General features: G+C 46.9%; 1 protein-coding gene across 2 annotated transcripts in view; it reads right to left on the bottom strand.

The window, feature by feature from the left end:
* LRCH2 (leucine rich repeats and calponin homology domain containing 2) overlaps positions 1–16,962 on the bottom strand; it is a 743,639-nt gene that overhangs the window by 17,525 nt on the left and 709,152 nt on the right. The gene's annotated exons all lie outside the window — the stretch shown is intronic.

Below are 16,962 nucleotides of genomic sequence, written 5' to 3'. Positions count from 1 at the left end.
AGGTGCCCCTCAGTATGCTCAGGAACAAAAGCTCTAAATACAGATGCGGTACCAGAGCCTAAGAACAAAGAGTAGAGACGACCTTGAATTAGCAGAGAATAGTTAGTATTACTATAGATTACAACTGAGCTTTTCATAATACTGACAAATAATAATAGGAGTACTAAAACTTTACTTTGAAATCAGAGATCTAATATTGCTATCACTGTGACTGTCACACGTAATCACATGACGTTCTATGTAAATGAAAAGTGCGACTGCAAGAGTGGCCAACCTTCTCTAGACCATGAAGCAAAGAATGACTCCTATAATAATCTTTCAGAATATTTCAAGGGAATACATTTAAATGCCACGTTTTGTCACCAGGTGTGCATGTTGTATGTTTGTGTTGTTTGCAGTGCCACCTTATCACGTGTGCTAATACATAAGTGTATGACTGCCAGATTGCTACTATATGAGGAAGACAATGAGCACATATATATATATATTCTAGGTTGACAGTTGACACCAGAGAAGGTAGAACATTCCTTTTGATGTAATTTATTTACACACATTAATGTATTAATGGACCCCTCTATTGCGCGGAAGAATGCCCCAGACCATTTATATGGCTTACATAGAGCAGAAACATGTTGGCACACTGTCAGTATGAAAAAGTACTCTGCATGGTAATGGATGTATACCCCTACTCTGAGTGCCCAACTGTACTTTTTGTCTGTTTCCCTAATGCTGATTTTTGTTGTCACAGTCAAATACAGATCATGCATGCACCATGACATAAGTTTATCTCACAGATTGCGGTCTTCGTCAACCTGGAGGGCTGCTCAAAGTGTTACACTCATAGTGGTGGAAGGCTAGTGCCTTCACCACAAGTTACGAAGCAAGTGTGCGGTGGTGACAGCATACTGTGTATTGATCAGTAAGGAGTGTCAGGTCCTTTTTGTCACTGGAGTGAGGCCACTCACCTTTTCAAAGCTCTGCTGCTGTGAGCTTATCTCATTCTTTGCCTACATCAGGTTGAAATAAAGTGCTACGCAACACAAGTGGGGACTCTGCGCTGGATGAATGTGTGCCTGGGAAGCGTACATTACAGGGATACAGCAATGTTGTGCAGAGCATACATGGTGAGTCAGTATATTAGGTGTATGCAACAGGAGAGGAATACGGTACATGAGAGCTGTAGTGCTGTTCAGTGTGTTTACAGTGAAAGCATGTGCTGGGTGTATGTGTGCTTGTGAGAAGAAGAATACATGAAGGGTGAAGTGTGCATATGGAGAATATGTGAGCTAGCAGTGCCGCATGTAGCACAGAAAGGCTACACTACTGTGCCCACAGACAGAATGTGTGTGCCTGGGTTGGCACAATACATGGATTTAACAGTACTGTACAGTGTGTGTGTGGTGTCTGTAGACTGAGTGCAAGTGTGCCTGCAATGGTACATTACATGGAGGACATTGGGCTCCATTTTGGAAAACTCAGGCCTGCATGGTGAAGACATGAGGAATTCCCCGACACAGATTTCTGTATTGCTACATGAGAGAGAGAGAGAGAGAGAGAGAGGGAGAGAGAGACAGAGAGAGAGAGACAGAGAGAGAGAGACTGACTCACCCTGGACACATCTCAGGAAGGAGGTTGGGGCTGATAAAATAATCATAAACCTTAGGATGCACATATCACTGTGGCTGACATCTAAGTGTGAACTCCCATGGTCTGTGCTGTGGGACTATCATCTTTCATGTCTCTCCGGCTTTGAAAGACAGAGGAAGCGGGCCTGATGTGCGGTGGGTACCCAAGGTACTTATACCTTATAGCAGGTCTCCCCTCTTACTGAAGTGTAGGCAGTGTCTAGAAGCCAGGCTCTCTAGAGGTAGCTGTGGATGAGCAGCCAAGGCTTATCTAGGAGACATGCAAAGCTCATGCAATACCACTGTAGTCTCACAACACTAACACACATGAAAGAAAACACTTAGTTGTACAAAAATAAATGTACTTTATTTGTGGAACAAATCACCACAACATACTAGAAGGGCAATGCTCTAATAGGAGGTAATACACTAAGGGCCTGATTCTAACTTTGGAGGACGGTGTTAAACCGTCCCAAAAGTGGCGGATATACCACCTACCGTATTACGAGTCCATTATATCCTATGGAACTCGTAATACGGTAGGTGGTATATCCGCCACTTTTGGGACGGTTTAACACCGTCCTCCAAAGTTAGAATCAGGCCCTAAATGTACACACTAGTAATCGGAAATAGGCATAGACAAGGTTAGAAAACAGTGCAAATAGCAATAACCAATAGTGGCCCTAGGGGGAGCACAAACCATGCACTAAAAAAATGGCATTTAAACACAGGAGCCCAACCTAGGTAAGTAGAATGTGTAAGAGGAGTAACAGAAAACCACAAAGGTAAGTAACACATTACCCCCAAGCGAACAGGAATGCATGAGTAAATCACTGGATTTTCTCCAAACCACCCAAAAGAAGGAAAAGAAGAAGAGTAAGACACCCAGACAAGAAAACCAGCGTTGGATTACTGAAGAAAGAAGACCTGTGGAGAGAGGGGACCAAGTCCAGAAGTCACAGAGGAGTCCAGGAGGAGTAGGAGAAACTACCCACCCTGCTGTACTTGAAGGAGTTGGTCGACGGTGATGAAGAACAGGTCAGCACTGCAGCCGGAGTAGAGTTACTGATGGATGCAGATGATGTCCTACGCTGGAGTGAAGATTGCAGATGGGTGTCAGTGCAGGAATTCCACCAACAAGTCTTGGCAAAGGCAAACTCGGGGTTAGTGGAAAAGCAGTGCTGCCAGGGACCATCAAGGCCCAGGAGGACTCAACCCAGGAGAGGGAGTCACGGGGGACCCTCAGCATTGGCGATAGTCCAGAGGAGCAAAGGGAGCACCCGCAGGAGTCCCACAGGATGGGGACACAGGAGTTGCAGGAGAAGCCCACGCAGCACTACAAAAGAGAATCCCACGCCTCCGGAAACCACGCAGAAGGCTGTACTTTGCAGGAAGGAGTGCTGGGGGCTTGAGCTACACGTCACCTGAAGATCCCCTGGAGGAGATGCAAACAAGCCTTGGCAGCTGCAAGAGACGTGGTGCACGGGGGTAAGTTGGACAGCTGCCAGAGAGGACTAAGAGGAATGCTCCGGACCACCATCTGTGATGCAGGATCCATGCAGCTCAAGATGAGGGGAGATCCACGCAGCCAGTCGTCCCTTGCTGTAGGTGCCTGGGGCTGCAAAGGAATTTGCTCCAAGTGAGATTCCTTCTTCGTCTTGCAGATGCTAAAAAGTGGCAGTGTTCTGAGGATGCACAGCCGGGGAAATGTTGCAAAGCTGGCAGGAGACACGGAAACAAAGTAGCAGGAGAGTCTTATCCGTTACAGCAGCGTTGTCAGGTCCTGGAGGGTCCAGTCGCAGTTCCAGTGGCCAGAAGTCAAAGTGGGGGTTGCAGAGGAATCCTGCTGGAATCTTGCAAGCCAAATCTGAGAACTCACCCAAGAGAGGAACCCTAAATAGCCCTGAAAGGGGGATTGGTCACCTAAACAGGTAATTACCTATCAGGAGGGGGCTCTGATGTCACCTGCCCATCCTGATGACTCAGATGCTCCCAGGGTTCCCTGCCAACCTTGGAAACAAGATGGCAGAACCCAGGGACCCTCTGGAGGAGCTATGAGCACCACCCCTGGAGTGGTGATGGACAGGGTAGTGGTCACTCCCCTGTCCATTGTCCAGTTCCACGCCAGAGCACGAAATGGGGGTCCCGGAACCGGTGTTGTAGGAAAGCAGGGAAAGGGTCCCTGAACCGGTGTTGTAGGAAAGTGTCCTCTTACTAGCATTGTTACCCCCACTTTTGACCTGTTTGTCAGTGTCAGGGAGCCCATGCAAAGGCTTCTACAGGACTGCCATTGCAGCCTGCGTGAAACGGTGCATGCACCCTTTCACTGCCATTTACACTGCACCAGGTCACTTATAAGTCACCCCTGTTGCAGGCCTTCCAGCCGTGAAGGCAGGGTGCAGAGTACCTGTGTGTGAGGGCACCCCTGTACTAGCAGAGGTGCCCCCACGACCTCTAGGACCATTTTCCCCGGGCTTTGTGAGTGCGGGGATGCCATTTTACCCATGCACGGGACATAAGTCGCCACCTATGTCCAGCTTTACAATGGTAACTCCGAATATGGCCATGTTTGGCATTAAACATATTGGAATCATGCCCCAGGGCTTTTGCAAGCATTGGTTGTATGAGTCCATGCAGTCTTAGGGCTCCTTAGAAGACTCCCAGTATTGCCATTACAGTCTTCTGAGGTTTCCCAGGCAGCCCCAGCTGTTGCCACCTCACTAACAGGTTTCTTCCCTCCTGTTGCTTGAGCAGCTCGAGCCCAGGAAGGCAGAAAAAGGATTTCCTTTGCGAGAGCGGTGTTACCGCCTTGGAAAAAGGTGTTACAGGCATGGGAGGGTTAGCCTCCCAGAGCCTCTGGAAATGCTTTAAAGGGCACAGATGTTGCACTCCTTGCATAATCCAGTCTACACCAGTTCAGGGAGCCCCAGTCCATGCTCTGGTGCGAAACTGGATGAAGGAAAGGGGAGTGAGCACTCCCCTGTCCATCACCACCCCTGGGGTGGTGCTCAGAGCTCCTCTAGAGGGTCCCTGGGTTTGTCATCTTGGATTCCAAGGTGGCAGGGAACTCTGGGAGCATCTGAGTGGCTGGTGGCAGGAGGTGACATCAGAGCCCTCCGCTGATAGGTGCTTACCTGTATAGCTGACCAATCTCCCTCTCAGGGCTATTTAGGGTCTCTCTCTTGGGTGGTTCTTCAGATTCAGATTGCAAGGCTCCAGCAGGAATCCTCTGCATTCTTTAATTAACCTTTTTTTTGTTTTTTTCCGTCCTCATACACACCTGATTGAGACAACTCTATATCGTCCAAATGAACAGAAGGCCTCACTCACATATAGAGATACTTTACGCCGGGGGGGCGGTCTCTCCCACATAATCTCAATACACCGGTCTATATTGAGAGTAAAGTTGACCTGGCCTTTAATCATCGGACAGCATTTAGATTGATAATGACACCCTATCAAGCAATATTGTTGTGAATACCCTTGTTCCATAATCGTGACCATACCTCCACCTTTCTTCCCCTATTTAAATCGTTAATTGTTACCCCCCGCCTGGAGATCCCATTGAGTGCTCCAAACCAATCCATATATGAAGGGGGGGGGGAAGAGGATGTCCACTTACAGCATATTTCCCTTCTAGTCAATGTGATCACATAACAAATCAACCTTTTCTTCACCCTACTCTTGACTTCACCTTCTTTCAGGACATTAAAAATTACTAAGGGGAGACTCTGCAAAATCTGTTGTTCCACAACATTCGTAATAACCTTACAAACTTTTACCCAATAACTTTGTACCAATGGGCAATCCCAAAACATGTGAATGTCTGATGCTCTCTATAGTCCACATTTTGCACAATTGACTGGGTCCCCTCCTCTCATCTTCGAGAGCTTTGCTGGTGTAACAAAGACCCTATACAAAGTAAAGAGATGGTTGCTCAATAATGATGCTAATTTGACTTCCTTATATACAATACGCAATGAATTTTCCCACCATCTTTGTATATGACCTGTGGACCCAATTTCCCTCCAAAAGGAGTACGGCAGGTTAAAGTCCCCATCCTGTACTTCCACCAGGGCCCAATACCAACTAGAGACCTTCCTGATGCTCACCTGATTATTTATTATATTGTCTACAAACTTGTTTTCGGCCCCCAACCTAACTATAACCTTCTGGGACCAGCTTCTCAGTTGTATGTACTTCAACCTTGACAGTTTTCCTCCAGTCCGTTCCATAAATTATTCCCAAGATATTAACAAAACATTTCCAACTAAATCCCCCTAGTATTGGATCCCCGCTCTCCTAAGAGGTAAAGCTAACACATCTGTAAGACATTCAGGCGTCCCCGGGGACTCCCAAACCGGTGCCCAAAAACTATAATACTCAATTTTTGCCACTTGCCGTACCCTATACCACACTTTAGCTGCATCCTGCAGTATCTTCTATCTCACTTCCTTAAAAAACGTGGGATACCCAAACTTATACAAATAATATGTGGCTGCGCCTTTTACTGTTGCTACCATACAATTAAGCATTTCCCCAACCGCTGAGCAATCTGGATCAGAGAATAACATTCTAACATTCCTAAGATGAAATGCCCATGTGGAACACTGTAAATCAGGAAGTGTAAGGCCTCCTTTCTCCTTTCTTCTGCGCAGTTTCTTCCATGCAATCCTAGAACCTTTTTGTACCCAAATGAATGAGTTGACCTTTTGTTGAAACCTACTCAAGAGCCTACTATCCATTAATAGTGCAATGGAGTTGAAAAGAAAATTCAGCCTAGACAGGATCATCATTGTAACCAAGTTTACCCTCCCAATCAATGTGAGAGGCAGATGTGCCCACCTTAACATCACCTTACTACATTCTGATACGACGTACCTAACATTGATCTCTGCAATTCGTTCCACCTCCTGATTTATTAACAAGCATAAGTACCTCATAGATTTAATCTTGCTGCAGTTATCGACCTCCAAATTCCATACCATTATTTCTGTTTTATCCGGATTGATATGGTAACCGGAAATCCTAGCGAACCCATCCGCAAGGCTCAATAATGCCAGGAAAGAGTCTGATAGGTCTGAAGTGTAGACTAAAAGATCATCAGCGAATAAAGCAACTTTCTTCACCCACCCTTTACTACTAAAGGGAGAAATTCTTGAATATTTACTGATCCTTCTTGCAAAGGGCTCTATATACAGATCGAACAACAAGGGGGAAAGTCCTGTCTAGTGCCCTTAGTAATCTCGAACAGGTCCGTAAGGCTCCCATTTACTAAGCCCTGGCCTCTGGTGCCTGATAAATCAACCGAAATGCTTGACACAATTTACTACCCAAGTTGGTCCGTTCAAGAACTAAATTTAAGTACTTCCAACTAACTCTATCAAACACTTTCATAACATCTAATGCTAGAACTGCTAACGGTTCATGATACCTGGTAGCTAAGTCAATAGCACCAATTAGGTTAAATGTTTGCTCATACATAAACCTGTTCCGTATAAAACCTTTTTGATCTGGATTAATTCATTCACCAATCACCCCACTCAACCTATTTGCCAAAACCTTAGCATACATTTTGTAGTCACTATTCAACAGAGATATTGGTCTATAAGATTCCCACCTTACCGGAGATTTCCCTGGTTTTAAAATAAGAGAAACAGTAGCTTCGTGCCACGAAACTGGGGATGAAGCGCCCTCCTCAAAAATCTCTTAAAACAATTTAACTGTTGGAGGGATTATAGAGTCGCCCAAAACCTGATAGAATTAATCTGGGATACCACCCGGTCCTGCCGCCTTCCCCTTACTACTCTTTTTAAGAATTGCCCTTATTTCTTCCTCCGTAACAAGTCTAAATATGACTGCTTGTCCTGTGTGAGACGGGGGAGGGCATCCATATCTAACCAATTCTTAGCTGCCTTGACCTCTACTTTTCTATCGTACCTATATAGAGATACGAAAAACTTTAGGAAGGCTTCCTTTATACCCTCAGGGGATGTCAACCTGGCCCCCGAATCCATATCCAGAAGCTCCTCTATATTATCCTGAACCTGATCTTTTTTAATATTCCAGGCCAGTAACTTCCCCATATTATCTCCAAACTCAAACCCGGCCTGCTTATTTACCTCCTATCTCTTCTCTATTTTAGCTTGTAAAACCGATTCCAACTGCTGCCGCAAATTCCTTCTCTTGTTCAAATATTCCTCGTCACCTCCCTTCTCCAAATCCGAGTCGCATAACCAAATTTGCCTCTCAATACCCTCCAACTGATCCCTATACTGTCTTCTTCTATAGCTGGCAATACTTGAAATCCTCCCCCTCCTTACTGCCTTAAAAGAATCCCACACTATATCTATAAGAGCCGTCACCTATGGCAGTGGGGAACATGGCGGGCGGCAGGGACGCCACGTGCTGAGCATCCTACCTGAGCTCCCCGGTGGACGCTTAGTGCAGTATATCACCCTTAGGCATGGTGCAGCTGTGGCAGAGGCCTCTCTGCAGGCACATGTGTGGGGGCAATTACCCCCACTTTTTGCCTGATACTGATGCTGACTTGACTGAGAAGTGTGCTGGGACCCTGCTAACCAGGCCCCAGCACTACTGTTCTTTCACCTAAAATGTACCATTGTTTCCACAATTGGCACACCCCTGGCACACAGATAAGTCCCTTGTAAAAGGTACCAGTGGTACCAAGAGCCCTGTGACCAGGGAAGGTCCCTAAGGGCTGCAGTATATGTTGTGCCACCCGGAGAGACCCCTCACCTAACACATGCGCACTGCCATTGCAGATTGTTTGCGTTGGTGGGGAGAAAAAGGCAAAGTCGACATGGCATCCCCCTCAGGATGCCATGCACACAAAATGCTGGCTTTGGCATAGGTAAGTCACCCCTCTAGCTGGCCTTACAGCCGTAAAGTAGGGTGCACTACAGGTGAGGGCATAGCTGCATGAGCAATATGCCCCTACAGTGTCTAAGTCTATTCTTAGACATTGTAAGTACAGTGTGGCCATATTTAGTATATGGTCTGGGAGTTTGTCAAAAACGAACTCCGCAGCTCCATAATGGCTACACTGAATACTGGGAAGTTTGGTATCAAACTTCTCAGAATAATAAACCTACACTGATGCCAGTGTCGGATTTATTAAAAAATGCACACAGAGGGCATCTTAGAGATGCCCCCTCTATTTTACCCAATTGTTCAGTGCAGGACTGACTGGTCTGTGCCAGCCTGCTGCTGAGAGACGAGTTTCTGACCCCATGTGGTGAGGGCCTTTGTGCTCTCTGAGGACAGAAACAAAAGCCTGCTCTGGGTGGAGGTGCTTCACACCTCCCCCCTGCAGGAACTGTAACACCTAGCAGTGAGCCTCAAAGGCTCAGGCTTCGTGTTACAATGCCCCAGGGCACTCCAGCTAGTGGAGATGCCCGCCCCCTGGACACAGCCCCCACTTTTGGCGGCAAGTCCAGGGGAGATAATGAGAAAAACAAGGAGGAGTCACCCACCAGTCAGGACAGCCCCTAAGGTGTCCTGAGCTGAGGTGACTCCTCCCTTTAGAAATCCTCCATCTTGATTTTGGAGGATTCCCCCAATAGGAATAAGGATGTGCCCCCTCCCCTCAGGGAGGAGGCACAAATAGGGTGTAGCCACCCTCAAGGATAGTAGCCACTGGCTACTGCCCTCCCAGACCAAAACACATCTCTAAGTTCAGTATATAGGGGCTCCCCAGAACCTAGGAAACTAGATTCCTGCAACCTGAAGACGAAGAAGGACTGCTGACCTGAAGCCCTGCAGAGAAGACGGAGACACCAACTGCTTTGGCCCCAGCCCTACCGGCCTGTCTCCCCACTTCAAGAAAAACTGCAACAGCGACGTGTCCACCAGGGTCCAGCGACCTCTGAAGCCTCAGAGGACTTCCCTGCATCTAAAAGGACCAAGAAACTCCTGAGGACAGCGGCCCTGTTCCACAAAGACTGCAACTTTGCAACAAAGAAGCAACTTTTAAAGACCACACGTTTCCCGCCGGAAGCGTGAGACTTTCCAATGTGCACCCGACGCCCCCGGCTCGACCTGCAGAAAACTAACTCTACAGGGAGGACTCCCCGGCGACTGCGAGCCCGTGAGTAGCCAGAGTTGACCCCCCTGAGCCTCCACAGTGATGCCTGCAGAGGGAATCCAGAACCCACTGCACCCCCAGCCCCCAGGACCTGAAGGATCCGACCTCCAGTGCAGGAGCGACCCCCAGGCAGCCCTCTTCCTAGCCCAGGTGGTGGCTACCCCGAGGAGCCACCCCCCCCCCTTGCCTGCATCCCTGAAGAGACCCCTGGGTCTCCCATTGAAACCTATTGCGAACCCAACGCCTGTTTGCACTCTGCACCCGGCCGCCGCTGTGCCGCTGAGGGTGTACTTTCTGTGCCTGCTTGTGTCCCCCCCGGTGCCCTACAAAGCCCCCCTGGTCTGCCCCCCGAAGTCGTGGGTACTTACCTGCTGGCAGACCGGAACCAGGGCACCCCTATTTCCATTGAAGCCTATGTGTTTTGGGCACCAATTTGACCTATGCACCTGACCGGCCCTGAGCTGCTGGTGTGGTAACTTTGGGGTTGCCCTGAACCCCCAACGGTGGGCTACCTTGGACCCAACGTTGAACCTTGTAAGTGCTTTACTTACCTGTAAAACTAACAAATACTTAACTCCCCAAGGAACTGTTGAATTTTGCACTGTGTCCAATTTTAAAATAGCTTATTGCCATTTTTGCCAAAACTGTACATGCTATTGTGATGAAAGTTCCTAAGATACCTGAGTGAAATACCTTTCATTTAAAGTATTATTTGTAAATCTTGAACCTGTGGTTCTTAAAATAAACTAAGAAAATATATTTTTCTATATAAAAACCTATTGGCCTGGAATTGTCTTTGAGTGTGTGTTCCTCATTTATTGCCTGTGTGTGTACAACAAATGCTTAACACTACCCTCTGATAAGCCTACTGCTCGACCACACTACTACAAAATAGAGCATCAGAATTATCTCTTTTTGCCACTATCTTACCTCTAAGGGGAACCCTAGGACTCTGTGCATGCTATTTCTTACTTTGAAATAGTACATACAGAGCCAACTTCCTACAAGGTCCGTTCAGGAGGGATCTTAATAGGAAGAAGCTGCGGACGATTTTGGTTAATTTTCATACATATCAGTTGAAAGAAAAAATATTGGTGAAGGCATTGGGGTTGGGTCCCTTAAAAGTTGAGGAGTTTTCATTTGAGATTAGGTCTGATTTGTCTACTGTAACATTAAATAGGCAGTGGGAGCTGGGAAGATGATTGGAAGAATTTAAAAGTGTAGGTGCAGTAGCCCAACTCTAACTCCCAGCAACTCTTCGTGTAATGTATAATAATAGAATGTACAATATTAGGGACCCAGCCTTAGCAGACAAAATATTAGAGGGTATAAAGAAGGGTGATACTGTGCAGGTTATGTCGGGGAGCTCATAGGGGCTCTTGGAATGTTAATGGTTTAAGGGTGAAGGCTAGGACAAAAAAACATGTTTTGTTTCTCAGGGAGTGCCCAGCACATATAATAGTCCTGCAAGAGACGCATCTAACTAAAGAGGAAATGTTAAGTTTGTTTCAAGTCACAAATGGATCCAACACTATGGGCCTGATTACAACTTTGGAGGAGGTGTTAATCCGTCCCAAATGTGACGGATATACCACCAGCCGTATTACGAGTTCCATAGGATATAATGGACTCGTAATACGTCTGGTGGTAAATCCGTCACTTTACCGTCACTTTTGGGACGGATTAACACCTCCTCCAAAGTTGTAATCAGGCCCTATGTTTGTACAGACCATAATTTTAACACTAGGGGATAGCGATTTTGGCTAAGCAAATGTATCATTGGTAGGAGCCAAAACGGATAAGTCAGGCAGATGGGTCATGGTTACTCTCCTGTTGGAAGGAAGAAAATTCACATTGGTAGGGTTTTATGGCCCCAACTGTGATGATATAGAACCTCTGCAGAGGGTTTTTGCGAATCTTTCAGATTGCATGGATCCGGTTATCATAGTTGGGGATTTTAATGTGGTTCTAGACAATAAATTGGACAGGTCAGCTAGTTCTAGGTCAGTGGGTACACCAAAATACCAACAATATCTTAAATTAATGATGAAAGAGTTCCAATGATGTGACTTGTGGAGATTAAGAGCAGGTGAGGAGCGGGAATTATCTTTCCACAATAGAAAGTACGGCCAGGCCTCACTTTTTAGTAGATAAATATGTGTGTGGGTTAGTAAAAAATATTATTTATTCTCCTGCACATTTGTCGGACCATGCTGCAGTGACCTTAAGAATGAATTGCGCTCAGGAGATGGGCGGGAGGAGGTAGACTCTCAATAGGACTTTACTAATAGAAGATGACATCACAGGCCAACTTCGTAAGGTCCCCGAGGAGTTCTTTAGAATTAATAACGGTTTAATTAACCTTATTACCGAAGAAACTGTATATGGACCCTCCAGGAACTCTACAACTGCAACAAAGAAGCAAAGACAAATTCTACAACATTGTATCTTCAGCTCCTGCCAGCAACTGCAACTGTTTTCCAGCCGTGCATCCTCATAGGCCAGCCTGTCTTCAGCCTGCACCAGAAGAAGAAGGAATCTCCCTTGAAGTGGAGGAGTCACTTCCCTGCATCAGCAGGCGCCCCTCTGCAGCGACGACCGGTGGCTTGGGTCCCCTCTCCTGACAAAGTGCGTGGATCCAGCATCACAGATGGTGGACTGAAGTGGTCCCGATGGTCCTGACATCCAGCTGTCCAACCTTGGTGGAGGTAAGAGCTTGCCTCCCCACGCAAGACAGTACCCCAGTGCGCCGCATATTTTGCAGTTGCTAAGGCTTGTTGGCATCCTTTCATTAACTTCTTCATGCACAGTGCAGCTCCGGCCCCCAGCACTCCTTCCTGTGACGCACAGTTTCCTGCTTGGTTCTCCGGTGGCGTGGGATCTCTTCATGTAGTGCTGTGTGGGTCTCCTTTTGCACCTTCTTTGTCCCTGTGCTATAGGGCTCCTGTGAATGTGGTCTGGTCTTCTAAGGGGTCTCTGAGCTGCTGAGAGCCCCCTCGGTCTCCCACTCCTGGGTAGAGTCCACCAGGTCCTTCCTGGTCCCAGGCAGCCCCATTTTCCGCTAACCACGAGCTGTGTGTGTGCCAAGGCTTGTTGGCAGAATCCAGTGATGCAAACCAGACTGCAATCATCCATCCAGCGTGGGACATATTTTGCACCAACCAGAAACCCGCATCCGTCTTCTTGGGTGCAGTACTGACTGTTGTTCTTCACCGGTGGTTCTTCTTTTGCACCTTTCTCTGCGTTAGCAGGGGCTCCTGTTCTCCCTGGACTCTTCAGTGCTTCTTGGACCCCTTCTTCCACAGGTCTTCAGGTCCAGGAATCCATTGTTGGTGTCTTGCAGTCTTTTCTGGTTCTTGCATAATTATCTTTCTTGTGATCTTGTGTGTTCTAGAAAAGTTACTGTGATTTACTCCTGCTTTCCTAGGCTCTGGGGTGGGTTCTATTACTTACCTTTGGTCTTTTCTAATATTCCCAGCGCCACCTCTACACACTACACTTGCCTAGGTGAGAAACCAACTTTCGCATTCCACTTTCTTAGTATATGGTTTGTATTCCCCCTAGGCCCATTTCGAACTATTGTGATTTTCACTATTTGCACTGTTTTCTAACGGTTTTACAGCAATTTCTGCATACTAGTGTACATAATTTGTGTATTACTTACCTCCTAAGGGAGTATAGTATCTATGGTATTTTTGGCATTTTTGTCACCAAAATAAAGTACCTTTATTTCTGTAACACTGAGTATTTTCTTTCATGTGTGTGAGTACTGTGTGACTACAGTGGTATTGCATGAGCTTTGCATGTCTCGTAGTTAGGCCTTGGCTGCTCATCCACACTACTCCTAGAGAGCCTGGCTTCTAGACACTGTCTACATTTCACTAATAAGGGAATACTCAACCTGATATAAGGTGTAAGCACCTTAGGTACCCACTATAAACCAAGCCAGCCTCCTACAGGTGTGGACTGGTTTATGAACAGAGAGCACCAAATGTGCCCTTCAAAGCAAACCAGTGGTTTGGGGAGGCTAGCCCTCCCAAGCCAGTCGCACCTATTTCCAAAGGATGAGGGTGTCACCTCCCTTTCCCAAAGGAAATACTTTCTTCTGCCTTCCTGGGCTTGACCAGATCAGCAGCAGGAGGGCAGAAATGTGTCTGAGGGGTGACAGAAGCTGGGCTACCCGGAAAACCCTGTAAGACTGGTGGTAGCAATACTACAGTCCCCTAAGGAGCCCGAAGAGAGCATGGGATCATACTTCCAATACTTGCAACAGTATTGGGGTATGATTCCGACATGTTTGACACCAAACATGCCCAGGTTCGGAGTCACCATTATGTAGCTGGACATAGGTAGTGACCTATGTCCAGTACACACATAAAATGGTATCTCCACGCTCACAAACTCCAGGAAAATGGATCTGGGGTTTGTGGGGACACCTCTGCTAGTGCAGGGGCGCCCCACACACAGATACCTGCACCCTGCCCTCTAGGCTGAGAGGGCCTACCATAGGGGTGACTTACAGTGACATGGGGCAGTGACCTGTAGTGAAAACAGGTGCATGCACACGTTTCACGCAAACTGCAATGGCAGGCCTGCAGAACCCTTTGCATGGGCTACTTATGGGTGGCAGAATAACTGCTGCAGCCCCTAGGGATCCCCTGGAGCCCCAATGCCCTGGGTACCTACGTACCATATACCAGGGACTTAGATGGGGGGACCGGTAGGCCAATTGTGGGAAGAAAAAGGTACAATTTACAGGAGAGAGCAAAACTAACGGGGTCCTGGTTAACAAGATCCCAGCAGACACAGTCAAACACACTGACAACTGGCAGAAAATAGGATTAACCATGCCAAGAAAGAGGGTACTTTCCAACAGAGAGGAAGAGAGGAAACATGTTCAATTAAAAATAAGTAGAAACCTCATCATAAAACTTCAAAGTCAAATGCCCTAATTCACATTTGATGTCTGGAAATGGACTAAGAAGGGGAGGTTAAGACCTCGTCAATTGGTCATCTGCCAAACAGCCAGACGGGCTGTGTGAGGAGAAGCTCTGCAAGACTTCTGCTGTGACCAGGACTGGGGGGGGCAAGGTCTGCTAATCTCCCTGTTCGATTATGGGACAGCACCCTGGGAAACCAAGATCACCTGCTCTCAAGCACCAGTGCCTGCCTGCTTGACAAGATCAGTGTGCCCTGTGAGAAAGAGGAGAGCACTGGAGGTAGCAAGGTCAAGTGGGGAGCCCTGTTGCGAGGACTCCTGGTGTGAAGAGATGGCTTTTGCACAGAATGGATTGTTCCTCTAATGTAGATTCAGTTTTGTGACCCCCCGCATGCCAAGGGAGGACCGCTGAGATAGCTCTGAGCTGAGTGCCTTGTAGGGAGACTGAAGCCTGTGCTGCATCGTTGCAACAACCCAGTATGCCAGGAGGAGCCCCATAGACTATATTTCTTACCAGTGCCAAGACCTGTGCAGGGCCTTACCAGTGACCATGCATGCCAGAAGGGGCTGCCTTAGTATAGACTGCCGTGCAGACAGACGCCTTGCTTTAAGGTGGTGGGGCTGCCAGTACAAATTGAGCTGTAAAGTTTGAGCTCGAGAATTGACTGCTGTGACCCGTGATTCAAACTAAGTATTGAGGATTGCCCCCAACCTGCCATATGGACTAAGGAGAACGCAGTATATGCATCACTAGAACCAGATCAGGAGTTCCATGGTAAAGCCACACATGGTGGAGCACTGAACGTATTGTGCAGGAGGAAGCACTGGAGCACCTCTGATCACTGCTGGAGCCGGCCTTGTAAGCTCTTGGAGAGCCTGCACCTGCCATATGCTGCTTTGCCTCCTGCTTGCAGACCAAACCTGACCGTGCAGCATTGAGAGTGCCTGTAGTTGGAGCACCTACTGAGATCCTTAACCCTTTATTGCTGCTGGAGCAGATAAGACTTATTACAGGCTTACAAGGCTCTGGGGACTCTCTGCTAAAGGTGCTGCAGCACCAACAACACTTTTGACTACAACTGACTATGATCTAGGAGTCAGAGGAGACTCTTGAGTACAGCCTATTAGTCATCATTCTCTGAATGCTGCCAGCAGTGAATGGGGAATAACTCCAACCACATTATGAGGAGAGGATGGGACAGGGATTTACAGTGAAATACTAGCACCCCTATCTCAAGGGGATTGTGTTATTTTGCAGGAATGTCGTAATACTGCTTTTAATGTGTAGAGTTAGAGATAAAATATTTATTTTTGGTATGAAAATAAATATTTGACTGGACATCAATTTGACATTGTTGTGCCCTCTGAGCCATGTTCCCTAGGCGGTTTCTACACTTACCCCCTGCCCCCCTCCCAAAGGGAGCTTTTGACTGCTCGACCATAGCTACCACTGAGAGTCAAGTGCATAAGAGGTCCAGTTGCTCAGGATCCACAGATGGCTGGCCCATGGGTCAGCAGGAGTAAAAGGCCTCAACTACCACAGTTTGCACTGTAACCTCTGCATGCCCTGTGGCCATCTGAAAGGGGTTCTGACACATATAAGTATGCCACCGTCATTGCACCCCTAAGCATCTATGACTGCTTGACTTCTAATTTTAATCATACCTAAAGTACCAACTAATAAAGGCTACTCCTATGGTATACCTTAAGGTATTTTTTTAATTTAAACCAGATCCCTATCTTCTCCTGAAAAATAGCAAATTTTAAGAACACCCTAATAAACACTGAAGTTGAGTCCACCCTTGTAGTACCATCTTACAAGGGTGGAATGAGGTGTTGAGTGATGAAGCATGCCACATTGCATGGTAAGACCATCTCATCCAAATATACATTGTGTTTGGTCACCTAGGGATATATGTTTATAATAGGGAAATAGTAGCCCTCCTGCAGAAAAAAACTCACTGTACCTTCTGTGTTATCGAGTTCTTAAAGGAAGTAGTTGGATCTTTGGGCCTTCATTTCTCTTCTTGTGTTAGCTTAGTCAAAGGGACAGGCATTATACTATTCAGATTAGCTAAAACCTCATAGAATATGTGTTTAAGTTATTTATATGCAAGACACTTGATAAGAAAAAGTTAGCATGAAATGGAGAAAATCTTCTAACACTCAATGTGGTGGTCCTAGCTGAACTCGTACATCTCAGTGTACAAGTTAGGATTCTTGTCCCTGGATGGCGTTTATGAGAAAAACAATCTTGCTATGAAGTAAGGCAACCATGCAAACTATGCCAT

Source organism: Pleurodeles waltl, chromosome 2_1 (genome assembly GCF_031143425.1).
Source record: "Pleurodeles waltl isolate 20211129_DDA chromosome 2_1, aPleWal1.hap1.20221129, whole genome shotgun sequence".
NCBI classification, from domain to species: Eukaryota; Metazoa; Chordata; class Amphibia; order Caudata; family Salamandridae; genus Pleurodeles; species Pleurodeles waltl.
Note: the sequence above shows the minus strand (reverse complement) of the source record. Positions and strands in the feature narration are given on the sequence as shown.